Source organism: Chelon labrosus (genome assembly GCF_963514085.1).
Source record: "Chelon labrosus genome assembly, chromosome: 3".
NCBI classification, from domain to species: domain Eukaryota; kingdom Metazoa; phylum Chordata; class Actinopteri; order Mugiliformes; family Mugilidae; genus Chelon; species Chelon labrosus.
The window spans coordinates 20,351,456-20,360,532 of record NC_140339.1 but is presented as its reverse complement, the minus strand read 5'-3'; positions in this window follow the sequence as shown (position 1 = coordinate 20,360,532).

Genomic DNA, 9,077 nt, shown 5'->3' with positions numbered 1-9,077 from the left:
GCGTCTGTGACTAATGTACTGGAGAGCTCCTCACTGATGCTGACAAAAAGACAAGTTTGCGTCGCTGGTGCTAGTGTGTCCCTCCAGGGCTTCCGTCCATTCAAAGGCAGGGGAGATGAACTGAGACAAGATGTCAGAGCAGGAAATGTCAGGCCACTGCCAAACCGCTGTTGTGCACACCACTGACAGAGACACACACACACACACACACACAAGCGCGCACACACGGACACAGTCTATGTGAAAGGATAGCACACACTGGCTCTAATACTCACACTCACAGACACAAGCGCGGTGTCACGAGGAAGGTGCACGCTCACTTTCTTTTGCTTTTACTTCTGGTTACACATGAAACTTTGGCAACCGAAACCCTTTTCGGTTCAGACACTTTTTTTTTTTTTTTCTTAAAGTACCATTTCGTAGTTTCAGTGTATTTATGGTCATTCCCCAAATCTGTGGCAAAAAAGGCACGAGAAAGGAGAAAAAAATATTTGCGGGGGGGGGGGATGGAGAGATGATGTGGAGCGATGAGCGCAGCAGCAGTTTATGTCCACTGGCCACTTCTTATGTTTGTTTTCTTTGGCGGCGTGTACACATTACAGATGTCTTGAGTAATGCCTCCATCTGTAATCTCTCTTCTCCCTCTCTCTCTCTCTCTCTCTCTCTCTCTCTCTCTCTCTCTGCTGTCCTCGGGACTCAGTTTTCCTTAAGTGTGTCAATTTGGGTCTCCTTGCTCAAGTTCAAACATTTAGCCCCCAAACAGCCATTTGTCTCCAACTTACCAGACAGAGAGACCAGAATAGAAGAAAATACCTCAAGAAATGCAGAACAGAGAGAGAGGGACAAAAAAAATAAACATCTTGTGTGTTTGACAGCACTTTTTGCTGCCTGGTTAGAGCACACACACTCACACACACATCACCCCCCGTCTCGTCTGGTTACTGGCTGTGCACTTGCAGTCCCTCCAGGGTGTGTGGGGTCACTGTGTGTGTATGTGTGTGTGTGTGTGCGCGTGTGTGTGTGTGCTGGTGGGTGAGGGGAGTTCACCCAATGCCAACCACCCCCCTGCCCCCCCCACCCCCTTTCCCGCCACGATCCGCACTCACGCACACAAACGCTCCCCAGCATGCGCACACCCCATCTCTTCGCAAAAGCTACAGATGATGTGCCGTCCAGCTGCATTTCCGTCACTGTGACGATGAGTGCTCCTGCCAAACGCCCGGCAACCAGAGTCACATCTGCTCCTGTCTCTGTCGCCACGGCAATACTGCCGAAGTCTGCTCGACAACCAGCACACGGCCGGGGGGCGACGGCGGGTGGCGCAGAAAGAGAACGAGAGAAGATGGAAGGAGAGAAAGAAAAAGGGGGAGTCGGTTGCAAATGAAACATTTTCAGGAGCTTCCAGTTCATTTATAGGTCTGTGTCTCTTGGTTTGTCTGGACGCTGCCAAGAAATCTGGTGATGTTTGACTGTGTGGAAAAAATAATCAATACTGAACAGAACGACCAATATATGATATGTTTTATCATTTCCAAGATATTGATAGTAGGTGTAAAAACAACGCCAGTGATGGAGACAAAACTTGCGTTGTGTTTCTTTCAGGATGTCTTCTTACACAATGCAGAAAGTTGTCTGCCTTTGTCTTCCTTTGATTTCTTCTCTCTCTTCTCTCCTCGTCTCTGTCTAAAACATAGTAGTTGCCTTCATTTGACAACTTTCCCTCCATAACTCTATTTGCATCATTTACTCTCTCTTCCCTCCTTTTTTCCCCCCCTATCATTCCGATGCACACTTTTGACTGCCTCTCCTCCTCTCCCTCCATCCCTGTCTCTCCTGCCAGGGTGTTTATATTTGCCCGGCCCACGGCGGAGTGCCTAACAAGGTGGAAAGAATTAGGGGTGAAAAGACAGCACTGCTGCCAGCTAGGGTCTCTCTCTACTAGTCCTTCCCTCTTTCTTTCTGACAGTGGATATATTTCAGCTAATGTACTCCTGACCTCTTCTGCTCCAATGAAGTATCAACAAAAACAGCTATCCGCACTCTTAGCAGCGAGGTGGCTAAAGAACACCAGAAACTGTCTCAGAGCGTCGTTTCAAAACAGACCTTTTACTGTTTACATGTTTCATTCATCTCTTTTAAATTCACATTTTCCTTCTGTTACATTTCTCACCATGTTTCTCATTATTTAGGATTGTTTTTTTTTTGTTTTTTTTATCAAACTAAACCTCTGCCCATTCTCCCACGCTGCTTTAGAGCTTCGTTTCAGCCGTTTAACCTTACACTCTCCTGGGGTCGAGAGCAAGAAAGTACGGCGCTCGGCCTTTTAACGACTCCAGCGAAGGGAGTGAAAGAAAAGAGCGAGGGAAGCAAGGGAGTAAAATAGTGGTGGCGTGTGGGGGCAGCAGGCAGGGTGGGTGTGGATCACCTTTTTGAATGCAGACAGGGCAAAGTCCAGAACCCCACCCTCCTCACCTCACCCTTCTCCCCTCTGCTTATCCACTCTCCCCAAAGCGAGGCGTCGCATATCCCCCCTTATTAGACACTGAATTATACGCTTTCACCACAGAGAGAGTGAGGGGCCTGCAGTGGAGAGGAGAACCACATACCATAGGTAGCTAGTTAAGAGGGAGGGAAGGTAAGGAGGTGGGTGGAGAGAAGAGGTCAAGCTGTTTTGGTTTTCAAAACTGAAGGTCTACGTTTTATAAAAAAAAAAAAAAAAATGCACAGAGGAGGCGGGCAAAGGTCTTCCATTGTGCTGCCGTTCGCTCCAGAGAGCTTCTATTAAATGCGTGTCTGTGGCCTGCATGCATGTGTGTCGCCCATGCACATGTCCCTCCGTTCATATTCGTGTGTTATTATAATATACCTGTGTGTATGCGTGTGTGTGTGTGTGTGTGTGGTGACACACGCCCAAGAACAAGGTAAGTGATTAGATGAATCACCTTGAGCCTGTGCCTTAGCTTTTAAATGCATTTTCAAAGTCACAGTATTTTAACACAGGACATACAATATGCTGTACAAATGAGGGCATTAGCACAGGGAGGCGAGCATGTGGGCGGTCTAGCGGCAGTCGTTTTAAACAGTCACTGTATAATGCATTTCACTGTAAGTCAGACTGTAACTGCTGGCTTTCACTTTGGCACATTTCTGCTTTACAGTGCAGCACATTATGGTGATTATCACACTGACAATTAAAGGGACACATGGAGTCTCTGCCCAGATGTCACCAGAACGAGTTACATTTTATTGTAATAATGATGATACTTCTGATAAGTAGTTCATGAAGAAAAAGTCAGGCCAAATATATCTGTTATTATACATTTATTATTGGATTATGATATCAAAATACAATCACATCAACCTCATCATTAGTTTAAATACAGACAACACAGTGGGTAAATGTTTAGGCATCTAAGCATATGATCTAATTGGCTGGTTAGGACAGATGCTTTTTGTCAGTTTTATTGTGGGCTTTTGGAAAAGCAGAGTTATACATTGATCAGGCATAACATTATGATCACCCTCCTAATACTGTGTAGGTCTCCCTTGAGAATGGACATGGGCCTTCTGAGGGTGTCCTGTGGTGTCTGGCAACAGAATGTTGTTAGTGGGGGAATTTGGGTCCTATGGGTCGAGGGCAATCCGACAGATACTTGATCAGTTTGGGATCTAGTGAATTTGGAGGCCAGGTCAACACCTTGTGCTGTTCTTCATGTTTTTTGAGTTGTTCCTAAACCATTTTTGTGTGTGTGTGTCAGTGTCAGTCTGCATCCTGCTGGGGATGACTACGGTAGGAGTGTCATTGCTATGGGGTGGGGGTGCCTGGTCTGGTCTAGGTGGGTGGTGCACGCCCAGACAAATAACATCCACACAAATGCCAGGTCCAAAAGTTTCGCAGCAGAACACTGCATTGTCACAAGATGGACAATGTTTACTTCACCTGTCAGTGGTTCTAATGTTGTGGCTGCTCATTGTACCTTGCTCTGGGGGTTTCAGGCCGGGTTTTTGTAAAGCGTCTTGAGACGATTTGTATTGTTACTGACGCTATATAAATAAAATTGAATTGAATTGAATCTAAAAGTTGGAGCATGTCATGTTGTAATTATGACTTCCTGTGTGCATTACAGTGTCCTTGATCAAATACAGTTATTATCTTTCTCTCTCTGTATGAATGGAGTATTTGTACAGTAGAGCTGTTTATTTGTTTGCAATTTGTTGTTTTAACTTGACTTGATTGCAGTTTATAATCACAGAATAAAATAAAACCTCTGCTTATGTTTGCCTCCATACATATAGTGAATCAAGTTTTATTTTTTAGTATGTGAGTAATTTTTATTTGTACAGCACCTTTCAAGTCAGCCATTAACAAACCATTTAACATCTACATTTGAGAGGACAGTGGAGATTTGAGGTAGGGAGTGAAAACTCTGGTCAAATATTTATGAACCTTTGAATTAAAACAGTTTTGTCTGCAAATTAAAGACTGTCCAAGACTTTAGTGTGCTCCATGAATGCCGCTGTCCGTGGTGCTGGAGAAGTTTATAGTTCTGGCACACCAGACAGATTTTATCACAGAGGCAATAAGGAAGCTTTGTGTCTTTTGTTCAGCTCGTGTGCTTGTAGAGTAGACACAAATTCCAGAAACTATTTAAATCTAGCAGTGACAGATTGTACAGCACTTTGCTTGCACCATCAACACTTCATACAGGTGTTTTACCTTCACAGTAACAACCTATTCAGCAATAACGCAGACTCTGGTCGACACGGCGATGTGTAAAAACAAATGCTCTCACACACAAACGTACACACACACACACACACACACACACACACAGAAACCTGCTGGCCTGTCCCTGATAATGCCCACTGGATGTTCTCACCTTTGAGTCTGTCCGTGGCTCTATTTATAATCCTATCACTGCAAGCTCACACACACATGCACACCTCTGGTTTCTCGCTGTATACTCACACATCTCTGTACGCGGGCGTGTGTGCACGTCTGCAGAGATGGATCCAAGTGCAGGGTCCTAGCAGGGTTTGCTTCCGTGTGATAACAGCCTGTGATTTGTATCTGTAGATGAAGCACCGGCATAATAAATGTTCTCCGGCTCTCACCTTCCCCCATCTCTCTCTCTTCTTCTGACTCTCACACACACACTGCTTCTCTGTCTGTCTTCCTCTCTCAGGATGTTTGTCATTCTGTCTTTCTTTACCCCCGCCCCGCCCCCGTCTTCAACCAAAACTTTCTAGTTCTTTTGACGTCAGTTTAATTTTGTCCCACTTCTTTTGTGTGATTTTTGTGCCTGCGTTTCAGTCTCTCACTCGTCCGTGGCCGCGCAAACAAGCGCACGCCCGCTCAGACCGACGTGTGTGGTAGAGAGTGAGAAGGTGTCAGTACTATTCTCAGGTCAGTTGGGTTTGATCTTTTCCACTTTCTGCTTTCACACATTAACAGACAGCCCGGAGGCTGAAACAGAGAGGGAGAGAGTGACACACACACAGAGGGAAACAGAGACATCACACTCTGAACACTGCATACGGAGGTTTCATATTCATGACAGGCGTGTACACACACAGTGTCACACAAACTCGTCCAGGTACAACCACCTAGATGAGTCAGTTCAGTCATGGTAAAAGCGCTTGCTTGTTAATTGACGTTCTTTTTTTTTTGGATTCATTCTTTTGGTGAACTGAACTTGAGTTTCAGCTCCAAACTATTACCTTCTCTTCTGTCAGTCCTGCTCTGTGTTTAGTCTTGTGGGTGCAATTCGTCTATCTCAACAAACGGATTCCTTTCTTCAGCTGATCTATCGTTTTCTGCTGGTCTGTCATAAATTTCTGTCAGCGGTATTAGCCGAGGTTAGGCTCCATTCAATTCTCCTCTCCACAGTCAGTCCATCTGCCTGTTATCCTCTCTAACTCTGTCCTCATCCTCACCTCAGCTCCGCCTAATACTCGCTGCTGTGGCAGATAGCCTGTTGGCAAACTGTTCTCTTTCCCTGCTCTCATCTCTCTCGCTTTACTTTTACCCGCGGTTTGTCTTCCCCTGCCTTCTGCATGCCTGTCGCTTCCTCTGCCATCCAGTCTCATTATCTGATATTTACTCAGCTATACAGTACACCTGATCTTCCCCTCCTTTTGCTGCTTTTCTGTCTGCTCCCGGTCCACTTAACTTCTCTCTCCGTTTGTTCAGAGTGTGAAGAGGTAGCGTTGGATAAAGCCAGGGTAGATATATTAGGGATATACCGCTGGCTTCAACGTAGCCTAATTTTCCATAATGAACTGCAGCTCAATCCTCACCTTCATCATCTTTAGATCTCATCTTATGGAAGTGGAAAGAAATCAATTTTTACTCTTATTAAGGGAGGCCTACTCTTGCTTAAGTCTCTGATTCAAGTGTGCCCATACGTGTGGGTGGATGTGGGGTTATTCTCTCTCTGCTCTTTCTCACTCTTGGTATCTTTCTTTCTCTCTGTCTGTCCCTAATGTATGACTCTCCTCTCTCTCCCTTTGTGTTCATTTTTCATTCGCACTCTTCTCCCCGCGATTATCCCAGTGCATATCAGAGGCTCTTAATGAAGATTCACAACATTTTCCCCTCCCAGCTAATACCTTATCAAAGGAGAAATCTCGTTCCAGAAAATCAATTTTCTTTCATATTATTAAGTCCTCCTCTACTGCACTTGCATGTGTGATTCCTTCGGTTTAGCGCTGCAAAAGCAACAGTGAGGGATTTAACCCTAGGAGCCCTGCACACTCCTTCCGCACACATGCTGATCTGATATCGCTCGTGGCTTAAGCAGATGTGAGGACCAAGGAAATAGTGCAAAATGAATGGAGGTAGAGAAGAAAAGAGAAGAGAAATGATTGAATGACTTTTGTTTAAAGCTTTTTTTGCAAAATATAATCTGCTTTTATTCATACTTTCTTCTTATGTTCCCTGTCATTTTATATATCTCTGTATTCATCTAGTCCGGATAAAGTTTTCACATAGTTTTTGCCCCATATATTCCTGGTCCTTTTATTAAATACTGTGGAAAAGAACAGGAAATATGAGAAACTGCAGTTCATGGGCTGAAACTGAATCCACCGCCGTACCTGTATGTACAGTACTGTATGTACAGTAGCTTTTACCACGAGGTTGCTTATTCCGTGCACATTTTCCTCACATTCAGGTCTTTGCTGCAATAATAGATGGCTAAATGTGACGCAAACTGGAATAAATGATATCTCGCACAAGTCATGAGCCAGACACATAATCTGGGACAGGTTCAGAGCTGAGGTCCTGATCCTGCACGGCCGCCACAACTTTCTCTCAGAACACTTATGCACGCTGGAGGCGCCATTTCTCTTTTAATAAGAGGAGAAAATACAAAAATCAATGTACCAAGGTCAAGGTAATGCTACTAATCTCACCAGGAGAAATTTGTATGTCAATATAAGTGAGTGAGAGCTTGCAGTTATTTAAGTAGATCAAGGTGTGATGAGTCTTCCCTCACTGGCAAATCACTCTCTCGTGGATACGACAAAGAAATTGTGCCAAATTAGATATTTCTTTCCAGGAAAGGGGAACTGTTCCTCATTTGTGTAAAGACTCCTGCAGTACATTTTAAAAGAAACCAAAAATGCAGTTCTTTCTCCCTGTATCATGTATATATTCCTACACACATTAATACATGTACTCATAGAACATATATGCATGCATACAGCAGATAAAATAAGTATTGTTTGACATGACATTTTCACAAGAAGTTGGCAACAGTGCTTGGAATCCGCACATGCAAAGAAATGCAAGAAACTGTAAATAAATGTGATACTGGATGTCCATTTCCCCAAGCTGATATGTTTCTTTCGTGACTTCATGGAATCTCTGTTACATGCTTTGGTTAAAAATTCTCAATGATTGTGTTAGACAGGCCCTTATTCACCAAGTAAAAAACAGCCCTTTACACAGCAAGACATTTTGCCCGCTCCCCTTCCCTCCTGCGAATTAGCTCCTGCAACCCCGCCCATCTACTCCAGGAGATATGCCCACACAGGACCCAAGCAGCACTCTGAAGCTATGCCAGTCAATACGGCTGACTCATAAAAAGGTGAAGCCACTGGCTTTAGAGCACTCAATACTAAAATATGTTAATGGAGATTCTTACACAAAGACGTAGTAACGCTGTACCAGTTAGCAGACAACAGGCTAAATTGGTTAGCCTACTTTTCCACGGTAGCACGGCAAACAGAAGTGTTGTCTTACTTAAATATAAGTAAGACAACACCACTACAGCTAAAGACCAGTTGTTTGACATACATGCTAACATACAGACACACTGAAAGTGTCAGTTAGCCAAATAACAGCAGCATGATTAACACGGGCTTAGCATGCTAACTTAGTCCCTGGGCACATAACCTGCGCCGGTGCGAGCCATCTACACCTGATTCGCTCTGTAACAACGCCAATCAAATGCTAGTTGGCACTGTGTCTTTTTTGACAGTCAGATTAATTTTTGTTTCTACTTCCTGCTTCACTTTCAACAATGGCACGACTCATACAAATGTTTGTATCTCTGAACCTCCTCGGTTAACCTTTCCTCAATGTGTTCCATCTTTATTGATCCAAAACAATCAATTCGAGAATTGCGGAGATGGAGAAGCAGCCGGAAATACTAATGTGGAAACATGCAACAACCAAGGGGACCAATCACAGCTCTTGCGCTCTGCGTCGCCATGGCACGTAGTTACATTTCTGGGGGGGTGCACATCAGTTTTGGCGCTCGGGTCTGCGCACTGTCTGCGTAGGGGTCTGCGCTGTCACCGTTGAGACCATGTCAGGACCAATTCACTGTTGACATGTGGTTTCCCTTTGCTAGGATTGCCACTACCCGTGAACACGGAAGAGGCTGTCTGAAGCCGCGTTGGGACCATTAACCGTCAGGGCAGAGCGACCTATTACGTCACAAATGAGTCAACAGTTCACTGAATGACACATTTTCACTCCCAGACCACTCTTAACAAACTGATTGCATGGCTTTTTATCAGCTTTTCTGAGTCCGACTAAATTTATAAAAAACTTTCATCCCATGTCC